At 39.5% G+C, this 13075-nt stretch overlaps 1 protein-coding gene across 3 annotated transcripts in view; it reads right to left on the reverse strand.

The window, feature by feature from the left end:
- JAKMIP1 (janus kinase and microtubule interacting protein 1) overlaps nt 1-13075 on the reverse strand; it is a 269959-nt gene that overhangs the window by 69770 nt on the left and 187114 nt on the right. The window lies entirely within an intron of this gene.

Raw genomic sequence — 13075 nt, forward strand, 5'->3', positions numbered from 1 at the left:
CCTCCAGGAAACATCCACACATTTTAATAAATAATGTAAATGATAATTAACTAGGGGAAATTAATGTTTCCCATAGCACGGAGACACTCTAAATCTTCAAGGATAGTCAAGGATTGCTAAATACTACACACACTTGTGTATAATATTTTGGGTTTAGAGTGAATCTTTCTCATTTACTTTTTATAAACACTGCTAATTACTATGCCTCAATGGTGAATTTGCCTGTTTGTTTTTATTACATATTGGGACACAATGTAGTATTTAGCCATTGCACATTAATGGCATATTTATGAATTACATCATGAGATAATCACACAATTGTCATTCACATTATTAATAATAACTATTTATTGTTGCTAGTGTGATAGTCCAATATTTGTAGCAATTGGCTATAAAAATGGATTCAGATCCCACACACAACAAATTAACTGACCGGGAAACAGCTAGAGGGGAAAAAAATCAGAGAGACAATTGACACAAAGTTGATAACGTGTTAAGAAAATTTTACTACCTGATAATAAATATTATGGTAAACAATACACACACACACATATCATGGAAGATAGTACTTATTAATTCAAAACACTGATTTAAAATAGATTTCTAATATATATATATATTCTAATGTGGCTTTTATTATTCTGCTTGCTCTTTTTAACTATACTATTTATGTTAGAATTTTTCTTAAAATATGTAAAACTGTTGAAATTATATTTGTATATATTGTTTATAATTCTAGAAGGTTGTTAATTAAAGGTGTTATTTTTATGTAAAGATATTCCATCCTAAAGTTTAGATCATAACTGTCAGAGTAAAATGTCCATCTCAATAACTGAAAATATGAAGAAGTAAAATATGAAATATTTGGCAATAGCTGGTGGAAATTAGGACGTAATTTTGGATTTCTACACCAATGTTTTCACACATACTTTTACAGTATAATTGTGTATTACATTTTTGCAATTGAGTTTAGAAGCTCAGTAGGACTTATGACAGATAAATATATTTTCAGAATATGAAGATCTACAAAATATTCTGTATATTAGTTGTGATTCCTGTTGAGTCAAAACTAGTCAATTTGATTAATGTTGACAAAATTTGTGATGCAGAGTCTGTCTCTTGAAATATATAGAGGATATTGTATACAAATATCTATATCTATTTTAGTACTACATTTAATTGAATTAGATAGGTCTACATGCATATGAACCATCTAATTTCTGTATAGCTGCAGTAGCTTCATCTTCCCACATGATTTAAGTATCACATATTATTTTCAAGTGATTAATCAAAACAGAAGAAGTGGCTAAATCATAATGAACTGTAATTAGAACAAATCAGCTATTAATTTATAGCTTCTTACCTTCATGTTTATAAGTCATTTCCTGGCAGCCAGAAAAATATAGGCACACCAGAGCACACAGACAGATAAAAAAAGAGAAATATAAGACAAGTAGTATGTACTCCATTGTGCTGGTCTGAAGAGTGAACACTTTCAGTTATAATCACAAATATAGCCCATTTAATAAAGCTTACAAAGCAGAAATTAGTCTTCAGAGTCCCACAGTTATGGGCAATTTTGTAGATTTCAAAGCAATGACTCCAATTTTCATTTTATCATTGTAATTCCATTCTACAAAAAAAGCCTTTCCAGGATTTCATGGTTATTTCTCTGTCATATATTTCAAAAAAATGAAAAAATGCCCTAAGCTAAAGTGACTCCTAAGCAGAAAAGAGACCTTTAAAATATTTTCTCATTACTTCAAGGGATCTGATGTTGCCTGCAATTATTAAGAAATTTCTATCAGCTCTGGCTGCTTTTTCTCGCAGAAGAAAATCTAGGAGGATGAGTGTGTGCGGTGATTGTATTTCTTCTCTGGGTACCCTGCACTCAGATGTTATAAAGCTCCACCCCACTGTGCTCCTCTTTACCCCTTAGAGACCTGAGCTGGTTGCCAGCAATGTTCTACAGATTCATACATCCCCTGACAATTAGAAGACTGCTCAGCAAAAGCTACAGTAGCAACAGTAACCTGGGAAAAACAGATAAGTCTTTGGCATGTCCCAAAGTGTGCCAGCTGAACTAAAACTACTCACACCTGAGAAGACTTTAAAGTCTACTGGACCAGGCAAGTAGACTTCCTATCAGATGTCTTAAGTACCACAATATGAATTTAATGTACTTTGTTCTAGCTAACAAGCAAAGCTGACTGCAGGCTATCAACATTAAAAAACAAACATGGAGGAGTTGTTGCTTCAGCACAACCTTTGCATACTGAGAATTATGGAACACAGAGCTTAAAAGGTACCATCTCAGGGACAAAGAACAATTGTTTGGATGAGTAACTTCCCACTCATGAACATATCCATCACCTATTTATTAATTAACAGGTTACAAAATTAAATCTTCACTGCACAGCAATCCTTCCAACCAATGTAGAAAAGTTACATGTTTTCAGTATTCTGGAGTCAGCACTAACCGATAAATGGTTAATTTAATATCCCCAGTCCTTGTATTTAACAAATCTCTCTTTTTGCCCTTGGTCAGGGTTCTACTACTTGTTTCCTGATAGCGGCACAACTGAAGGTGCATGGGAGCCTGGTGCTTCACTCCACCTCAGGCTCCACCTCCAATGTCCTAACCAGTGAAATGACTATCTGCTTCAAGCTCATTCATCTGTGTCACTATTCCCTTAGAGCTACTTACAGAGCTCAGCTGGCCCCTTGCTTAGACCTTTACCCTGGGCCTTCTTTTGGCTTCTCCAACCACTTCTTCCTACATCTTCCCCTGGTCCCTTTCATGTAAGACCTTTGCATGTAAGCCCCTCACAGGTTCTGTTCCAAGTCCTCTGGCCTGGGCACTGTCGAGAGCCCTTTCTAAAGCCTTTCTTTGCCCCTGGTCTTTCTCAGACTGAAACAAAGCCAGTCCCTTTTGTGGCAGATACCACTTTCCAGCTTACATGTATCTGAACCTGTTCATGTGACCCTTCTCAGTAAGGTGCTCCCTCTAGTCAGATGCTTCAATTCAGGTCTCCCCATTTCCCTTGTTCAGGAAGAAGGTCCAACCTCCCTCCCCCACATAGGCTAGCTCATGCTGTGAGCTGTAGGTGATTATATTGAATTATTCTCAGAAGAGCCAGGCACAAATCCTTTATTTTCCCCAAGAGCAATCTTAGTAAATTTCCACTAGTGTCAGCCCTCCCTAATCAACACAGCCATCCTGATAATTACTTCTACTATCGTACACCTATGTTATCACGGTCAGCTATGGATACAAATATCCAGCCCATCTGACAGACAAAGCCACAAACTAATTTTCACGAATGCTGAACACTTTCTGGGTTTCCATATTCACATTGTTCTAAACAACATCGTTGCTTTTATTTTCATTGCACGGTGCTTGAAATCTGAGTAAGCTATGAACAGATTAAGTGTCAGATGCTGTTCTGTCGATATTGACTTATTTTTTTAGCCTCCATTCTGAGACAAAATTGATTTTATCAGCGTGTTTGTGTCTGACTTGTTGAGCTTGGGTCTGGAAGACAATTTCAAATCAATCCAGTCTGCCTATGTTTATCTTCGCTTCGCTTATTTTTCTAAACTGTTGAAATAAAAGTTTTGTGGGAGATCCATCTTGCTTGCTTTACTGTTGAGCTGATTTCTATTAATCTTGCTGGACTTGACTATTTAGTTACCAATTCTAAAACATTCCAGATTCCTTGTCCATGAAACCTGGGAATTGAGACAAAAGCATAGGCTGACGGCCAGTTACTGTCCTCAGATGTATGTGTAAAACACTCATTAATTTACTTCAGGACAAAGTTTTGGCTCCTAGTGAATTTCGCAGGCAGCTTGTCATAGACCTACATTAGATCTTTGAGACACGGCTGCCTTAAGTGGTAGTTGAGCTACTATGGTTCCCATTTACAGTGAGAGTTCTACTCAAGATACAACACCACAAGGAAAAACCATGGCAAATCTAATGTGTCTTTAAAAATCAGTTTAATCTAATCTGGAATGACAGGCACTAAAATACATTAACCATAATTGTACGGTGATTTCTCTGCATCACTATAGGGCAGAAAAATAAGTTTGTTTGGGTGCCCTAACTGCATTTCCAGAACTTGAGATGTTTGGATTACTTTTAGGGTTAATCCTAACTCTGAATTTCCTGAAATTATAATGCTTTTTTCTGTGATAATTACAACATCTCTATATTACATTTTCCCAATGTACTTTCAACCTTAAGTCTATCAATGTAGGGTTTTTTTTCTCTAGGAATTAAAGAGAGTGGAACAAAAATTATATACACATGTAGGGCTTGACCCTGCATCCTTCATTCAAATAATTTTATACAGAAGATGGAAGATACAGTCTTCTGATATTACATAGCTTCCTTCTAGTTACAACTTCACCCTTCATTACTTGAAGTCTGTCAGACAAAAGTAACCTAATCAAACACACCATAGGTGGCCTAGATTCTAAAAACTAGTCTGTGATCTAACTATAAATGATTAATTTGAAGTACATGATCTCCCACTAGCAACAGAAATGTGCAAACATTTACAAGAAAGTATTTACATTTTCAAAGCATAAATCAACATTGCAATGCCACTTGCAGCTAAGGGGGAAAAAAACCCTTGTTTTTTATTTCTTCCATAATCCAAAGCAGTAACACTATCTGTATAGAAATTAAGTATCAGAGGGGTAGCCCTGTTAGTCTGGATCTGTAAAAGCAACAAAGAATCCTGTGGCACCTTATAGACTAACAGATGTTTTGCAGCATGAGCTTTCGTGGGTGAATACCCACTTCTTCGGATGCAAGTGGTGGAAATTTCCAGGGGCAGGTTTATATATGCAAGCAAGAAGCAAGCTAGAGATAACGAGGTTAGTTCAATCAGGGAGGATGAGGCCCTGTTCTAGCAGTTGAGGTGTGAAAACCAAGGGAGGAGAAACTGGTTCTGTAATTGGCAAGCCATTCACAGTCTTTGTTTAATCCTGAGCTGATGGTGTCAAATTTGCAGATGAACTGGAGCTCAACAGTTTCTCTTTGAAGTCTGGTCCTGAAGTTACCAACAGGACTCCACTGGCCATCACATACAGTCCCCAGCTAAAACCCCTCCAGCGCATCATCAGGGATCTACAACCCATCCTGGAGAATGATCCCACACTTTCACAGGCCTTGGGTGGCAGACCAGTCCTCGCCCACAGACAACCTGCCAACCTGAAGCATATTCTCACCAGTAACTGCACACCGCACCATAGTAACTCCAGCTCAGGAACCAACCCATGCAACAAACCTCGATGCCAACTCTGCCCACATATCTACACCAGCAACACCATCACAGGACCTAACCAGATCAGCCACACCATCACCGGTTCATTCACCTGCACGTCCACCAATGTAATATATGCCATCATATGCCAGCAATGCCCCTCTGCTATATACATCGGCCAAACTGGACAGTCTCTAAGGAAAAGGATAAATGGACACAAATCAGATATTAGGAATGGCAATATACAAAAACCTGTAGGAGAACACTTCAACCTCCCTGGCCACACAATAGCAGATCTTAAGGTGGCCATCCTGCAGCAAAAAAACTTCAGGACCAGACTTCAAAGAGAAACTGCTGAGCTCCAGTTCATCTGCAAATTTGACACCATCAGCTCAGGATTAAACAAAGACTGTGAATGGCTTGCCAATTACAGAACCAGTTTCTCCTCCCTTGGTTTTCACACCTCAACTGCTAGAACAGGGCCTCATCCTCCCTGATTGAACTAACCTCATTATCTCTAGCTTGCTTCTTGCTTGCATATATAAACCTGCCCCTGGAAATTTCCACCACTTGCATCCGAAGAAGTGGGTATTCACCCACGAAAGCTCATGCTGCAAAACATCTGTTAGTCTATAAGGTGCCACAGGATTCTTTGTTGCTTGTATAGAAATTGCAATGCCGACATGGGAAAGAGGGCTCCTTCAATAGCGTCTTTCTGCTTTATAATCACTTATTATTAGCATGTTCCATTATTCCCCTATTCTTACTCTTTTTGACCTCCATACTAAGGCCAAACCGTATCATCAACTAAGGGGCTAAAAACTCTGACTTCATGTCCATAATTATGCAAGAAGCTTGGAAGGAAGCTAGACTGTTTGCCAGGATTAGACTTTTGAAGTTATTGTTGACAGCATTTAAGCTTCTTCGATGAATGCTGCACGAATGAAAAATAGCCTATAGGTTACATGACAATATGGGCAGCTAGAACATTTGCAAACCTATTCCTGAGGACTTGAAGGCATCAAACCCTTAGAGCCTGTGGACATTCGTGCTTTTATTTATGGGTTTTAAGTCAAACTGGTGAAATTTTGTTCAATTTTTTTAAAAATAAAAAGTGGACAATTTTTCAAAACCAAAAATTTTCACCCAAAATACTTGCTTATTTTGAATTTTTCCACTGTTTCAAATGAGAAAACAAAAAACATTGATTTTCAGTTATTAATTTCCTCCAATTTTTCCCTTTTTTCTCCATTTTTCAGTGGCAAAATGGAAAAAGAAACAAAGAGAGGGAAGGGGGCAGGGGGAAGGAGACAAAGCAGGAAAAACAAAAACACATTTATATTTTTGCTTTTCCCCCCACCTCAGAAAAATCAGAAAATTTAACAATTTACCAAAAAGCACACTTACCACTTTTTGACCAGCTCTACAGTGAGCTGAACAAGCATCTTTTCTCTCTTCCTTGGATTATCCTTTTTCATGAGATCTGCCTCCTTCCACACATCTGTTCCCTCAACCTCCAGAATTCCTTCCCACACAGAAGTACCAAAAGAGCCAGCATCTCCTCCTCTAAAATTAGGTAGAGAATTTCTTGCTCCCTCAACCTAGTTCCCAAGAGCAGGGTTCACTTAACCCTTCTGTTTAGCTGGCTTTTCTTTGCATCTCTATCTAGTGCAGCATGCCACACATCTCCCGGTGTCCCTTGGCCTGCAAACAGGCAGAACCAGTCAGAATTTATCACGGAAGATCAGATTTGGCCCATTCCCTCACCTGCTACACACCCTCCCTTCCCTTCTCCTGCCACATTATCCCATGTGGACCCCCTAGGTACCATAGATACTGACCACTCATCCAGGTGTTTAATACTTTAGGTGCAGCAAGTGTCCTAAGGGTTAAAATGTACTAAGTATGGGCAATGGAGCTAAATGCTGTTATTTCTCCTAGAACAACTTTCCTCCTCTTTTCAATACAGTACTCTGGTATTTACAATTCAACCTCTGATCTGCGTAGATACTGTGAAATAATATTCTGTATTGCATGTCTGTTAGTAGTTGTACCATTCTCCCTCGTGAAGAGGGGATGGAGTCTGTAAACACAGCTATTGCTTGATACTTTATGTTTCCTCCTGATATAGTTGTTATATTCTTACTAAAACAATAGAGAAACCCCACCTGCATGGTGGGGCACAGATAATGAGAAAGCAGAATACTGAATAATTCCATCTTTTTCAGAACACTGACTCAGAATTGGAAGACATATTAGTCAGCAGCCGTTTACAAATGTTAATCAGCAAGACAATGGAAATGCTCCTAAATATTTATTTAAACATCCATAGTTTAGAGGCCCTTGGCTTTAGCACACACTGAATGGAGAGCAATTTTAAAAACACAGGCGGGAGGTGGGGCAATTGGAACACTGGAGGTCAGGACATTTGTCTTCACTAGGTTTTCTGGTAATATTACACCTTTCCAAATCAGAGTTTATTCATCTCTCTTTTTCCACTCTAAAACATCAAGGACAAGACATAGTAGTTTATCTTATTTTGGCAAAAATATATTTTCAGGGACAATCATGTATAGCTACTGACAGTTACGGTCACAAAACAAGTAGCATAGGGTATAACAAGAATGCCATTCAGAAGGATATTGATGTTTTTACTGGCCTGGACCTTTCTAAATTGTCATCCCATTCATGGGGAAAACAAGGAGTAGATACGAAAGTTTCTTTGGCAACTGTGGGAGAAATTATTTAAAATGTGAGATTGATAGTTTGTTGATGTGATAGGCAATGACCACTCAAATTGAAACTAATATGCTTTTTTTAAAAAAAAACTTATAAACTGGGAATATGTTCAATTTATGGGGAAACTTTCAAAATCAGCAGCTAGGAAAGGTCTGGTCAAGCATTCCCCATTAGCAGCTCATTTAAATAGTAATGTAAAAACATCATCTAGGAATTGAATGAAATGTTAAGAAACTACATAAATGATTATCATCATGTTCCCATTACGCCTCAGGCATTTAGGGCAGCGATGAAGCTCCCCCACTCCTGTTTCTGGCAAGTCTTTCAATGATTCCCCAGCTGTGCCCCAGGTTTTTCAGCTCAGCTTCCACAGCTCTTAGCCATGTTGTTTTCAGGTGGCCTCATTTTTGCTTGCCTTCAGGTGTCCATCTTATTGCTACTCTGGTGATGGAATCAGTTTCCATCCAAAGCATATGGCCAATCCATCTCCAGCACTTCCTGGCAATGATGGTGCTCATACCCTCTTGACTGCACCTGTGTCAATGGATCTTGGTTTGAGATAGTTCTGGGCCAAAAGATACAGAGGATTTTTCTGAGGCAGGCTGTAGGGAATGAAGACATTTTGGACATGTCATACTTTCTTATTCCCCAGCATCCCGCGCTATAAAGTAATGCTGAAAGTATGCAGCTCTGATAAATCTTGAGTTTGGTTTTGATGTTGTATTTTGATGATTTCCAGACTGTAATTTAAGCTCCTGAAGGTGTTCCTGGCTTTATTGATTTTGTTCCGGATGTCCTGGCTGATGGTGGTGCCCAAGTATGTGAATGTTTTCTCATTGGTGAGAACATAATCCTCTATCTGTACTGGTGATGGTGAGGCAATATTAAAGGTCATGATATAAGTCTTATTGTGGTTGATTTTCAGTAAAATTTGCTGGCTGAATGCATTGAGTCAAGATGCTTTTTCTTGTGCATGGTGTTGGGTATGTGATAGGACAGCAAGATCATCTGCAAAGTCTCATCTTCAAAGGAGGAGAAAGGTGTCCATTTAATGCCTCGTCATGTCTTCTGTTGTACGCTGCATTACCCAGTCGATGGCAATGCAGAAGAGGACTGCAGACATGACACACCCCTGACGTACTCTTGTTTTGACTTCAAAACTGAGCTCACTGTGATCAACACTGCATGTAAAGTTGAAATAGAAGATTTTGGTGATGTTGATTATACAGAGAGGGATTCCATATGCCTGCAGAATATGCCATAGGCTGGTCCTGTGAATGCTATCAAAAGCCTTCTCAAAAGTCTATGAAGTTTATGTAGAGCTGCCGTTGCCATTCTAAGCATTGTTCTATTATGTTTCGTAGAGTGAAGATCTTGTCTGTGCATCCACGCCCTTTCTGAAAACCGACTTGCTCTTTTCTGAGAATGCTATCAACTGCCTCTGATATACGCTGGAGTATGATCTTACACGATACTTTGCTTGGCACAGATAAAATTGTGATACCACGCCAGTTATTACAATCTCTGAGAGGTCCTTTCTTTGGTATCTTCACTATAACCCCATTGGTCCACTCATCTGGCACTTTTTCCCTTTCCCAGACTGACGTAAATAGAGGGGTCAGGATAGATATTGCTAACTCAGGATTTACCTTGAACCATTCTGCATTACAGTTATCCTTGCCAGGAGCGTTCCCATTTTTTAAGGATTTGATGGCTTGAATGATCTCTTCCTTAGCTGGGGTGTCTGTGTTGATATCAAGATCTTCTGCCTCCTGGATGTTTGCTTCCTCTTTAGGTGGCTCCCTGTTCAGCAATTCTTTGAAATGCTCTGTCCAGCGCATTTCTTGTTCTTTTTCTGTTGTTAGTAGGTGGCCTTGTTTGTCCCCGATGAGAGTGTTTGTTGGTGTCTGCCGTTTACCACTGATAAGCTGCATCATTTTGTAGATGTTTTCTTGTTCACCCTGAGCAGCTGCATCCTCTGTTTGTGTTGCCAGATTATCAATATAATGTTGTTTGTCCACTCTCACAAAAGCATTTGACCTCCTGGTGTGCCTTGCTATACTGCTCTTGGTATGTGTCCTTTAGCTTCTGGGATTTTGTATCAAACTTTTTTCTTCGGGGCTCATCTGGTTTCTATGGCGTCCCATGTGCTTGGTGTAATCCACTTCTGCCTGTAGCCTAGACTGGCTTCACTGCTCTGTTTATAAATTGCTGTTACTTTGTCCCACTTCTTGTTGATCTCCTCATCTGCATTCCCCTCCTCTTCATCAAGATCTGCAAGTGCCTGAAACCTGTTCTTTAACTGCAGAATGAAGGCTTTCTGTATTTCAGGGGACTTTAGCTTGTCACTGTCATAAGATCTATGTCCCTTGTTTAGTGGACTCACACTTCTCAGTTTTAGCTCGATGGAGGCTGTCACCAGGTGGTGGTCACTGCCAACATCTGTCAGTGAGCACTGGCATTTGCTGTTGATCATCATATGGTCAAACTGATTCTTATCTCTGCCATTTGGAGAACACTATGTCAGCTTATGAATTTCACAATGCTGAAATAGGGTTCCACCGATGACTAGGTCATTCATATTGCAGAAATCAACACGCCTCTGTCTGTTTTCATTCATGGTGCCACACCCATGTCTTCTCATTGCTCTGTTTGTGTTGTCCTTACTGACCTTGGCATTCAGGTCTCCCATGACGATAGTTAGGTTGTGGCATGGTACTCTCTCTAACTCTGCCTGTAATGTAAGGTGAAATTTGTCCTTTACTTCTTCATCACTGCCATTTGTCAGAGCATAGCACTGAATCAGGGTGATATTGTGTTGCCCTTTCAGTCTGGCTCTCATAAGTCTCCTGATGATGGTCTTCCATTCAAGCAGGGAATGCGTCACTCCCTTCTTCAAAAGGATGGCAACACTCTCATGGTGTTGTCCATCATCCCATCCAGAATACAGCAAAGTTTTTCCCAAGGCGGCTGTTAATCTTTCTGCCCTGTCCAGCTGCTCTCGCTGACACCCAGGATGTGTAAGCTATAGTGTCTCATCTCTGCTGTGACCTAAGCTAGCTTCCCTGTTTCATACATTGTCTGTACGTTCCAAAAACCAAGTTTGGTTTTTATCTTGGTATTGAGTACTGCAGTCTTCATGCCAGTGGCTTCATATGGGTTATTGATTCCTGAAGGTCATCACACACAGTAATGGGCGATTTCTCCATCAGTGTTTCCGTAACATATTTTGTTTTTTTACGGGACAGGGTTGTTAGCCCTGTCCCTAACCCCCAACCTGGAGGACCAGGGTGTCTGTTTTGTTTGGCCCCTCCCTCACAGACCAATCCAGCCTGGTTGAACCTACCAGGAGCAAAAAGACTGCACAGACACAGACTCTGGGGATCGTTAGAGCACACAAGCTGTCCCACCACCACAAGGCACGGACACCAGAGGACATAAAACTACATAAAATTGATTCGTAATCACTCAATGTCCAAGTGAAACCGTCCAAAATAAAATAAAAACATCTCACTGTAATCTCTGCAAAAGTCAATCAACAACTGTGCTATGACATGGTCAGAACAAAAGTAGAACAACAGAGTTTTTGTTGGAATAATGAGGGCTAAGCCACACCAAACCTCATTTGCTTTCTGAGTCAAATTGTTCCAAATCTGATTTTGACTAGCCAGAGTAAACAGATGGCAGCACCCACAATATGCTATGCACATTCCAGATACAGTAACAGGCATTAGAGAAGGCACTCACAACCAGAAAGAGGGCAGGGAAAGGGTGCCATGTATAAGAAAAGTGAGTCAAGGTGGTTTTACTATGTTTTGGCAATACATGATTATATTAACACAGGATTTTTCCAATAATTAAAGTATTGTAGAAGCTGGCAGCCCATCTCTTTCCTTCATTACTGATATTCCTAGTGTCACATAATATGGCTATCACCATCTCATTAAAAGAAAATGAAAGTAGTAAACTACTTTTAATAAAAACAAGTATTTTATAATCCCAAAGACTACAGTTTAAAACTGTGTTAGGGCTCTTCATTGTACAATATTATAGTATTTTAATATCGAACATATGATCAGATACAAAAATATTAATTTTATTTTTAAAGGGCCCCACTTTTATCTCTGCCACAGATGAACATCCAAGTATGTCATGCTGAGCATGAATGATACAGATCTGCTATAACCTCACCCTATATCAGACTTTTGCGAGGCTTATGGATTTCTTTGAAACTATTCTCTCCGTATAATACAAATGCAATATTCTGAACACTGTTTAAAAATATTTCTAGTGAGATACAGAATCAAAAATATATCTGAAGTTGTTCTTTCAGAACCTATTCACTATAAAACAGAAAGTAATAAAAAGCGCCACCATGAGGACATAATGAGGATGCCATCAAGAACATACAATAAATAAGACTAAGATTTTGTCATGGATTTTTTTTTAGTAAAAACCACAGACAGGTCACGGGCAATAATGAAAAATTCATGCAAGCCTGTAACCTTTTACTACAAATATCCATGATACTGACTTTTACTAAAAATATCCATGACAAAATGGGGAGCCTGGGCATCTACCAGTGGGCTGGGAGCTCCAGGGGCCCCCACCACCCATGGGGCTCAGAGCTCCAGGGTCCCCCTCAAGGGTCCCCCTTGCCACCTGCCGCTGCCGGGAGCTGTGAGGGGCTGCCACTGCCTGGGGCAGTGGGGGTACCACTCAGCACCCTGCCTCCGCGGGTCTTTGGAAGTCACGATTCTGTGACTTCCACAACTAAATCACAGCCTTAACTACAAAGCAAGTGTTATTTCAATGTACAGCAGAACCACACTAATTCTCACTTCTACTAACCCACAAATGTGCAGTATGTACACACCCACACTTGTTAGCAACTAGCTTTTCAGGAAAGATTTTATAGCATATTTCATTACTTAAAAAATATATTACTACAATAAAACTACCATTGACTTTGAAAGTATACACTAAAACAAAATCTACCATTGTCTAAATAAATGAATACCACCTGTTTTGTTTCATTTTTGCATTCCATATTGCATTCT

The sequence above is a fragment of the Mauremys reevesii genome, linkage group 5, assembly GCF_016161935.1.
Source record: "Mauremys reevesii isolate NIE-2019 linkage group 5, ASM1616193v1, whole genome shotgun sequence".
In the NCBI taxonomy this organism is placed as follows: Eukaryota; Metazoa; Chordata; order Testudines; family Geoemydidae; genus Mauremys; species Mauremys reevesii.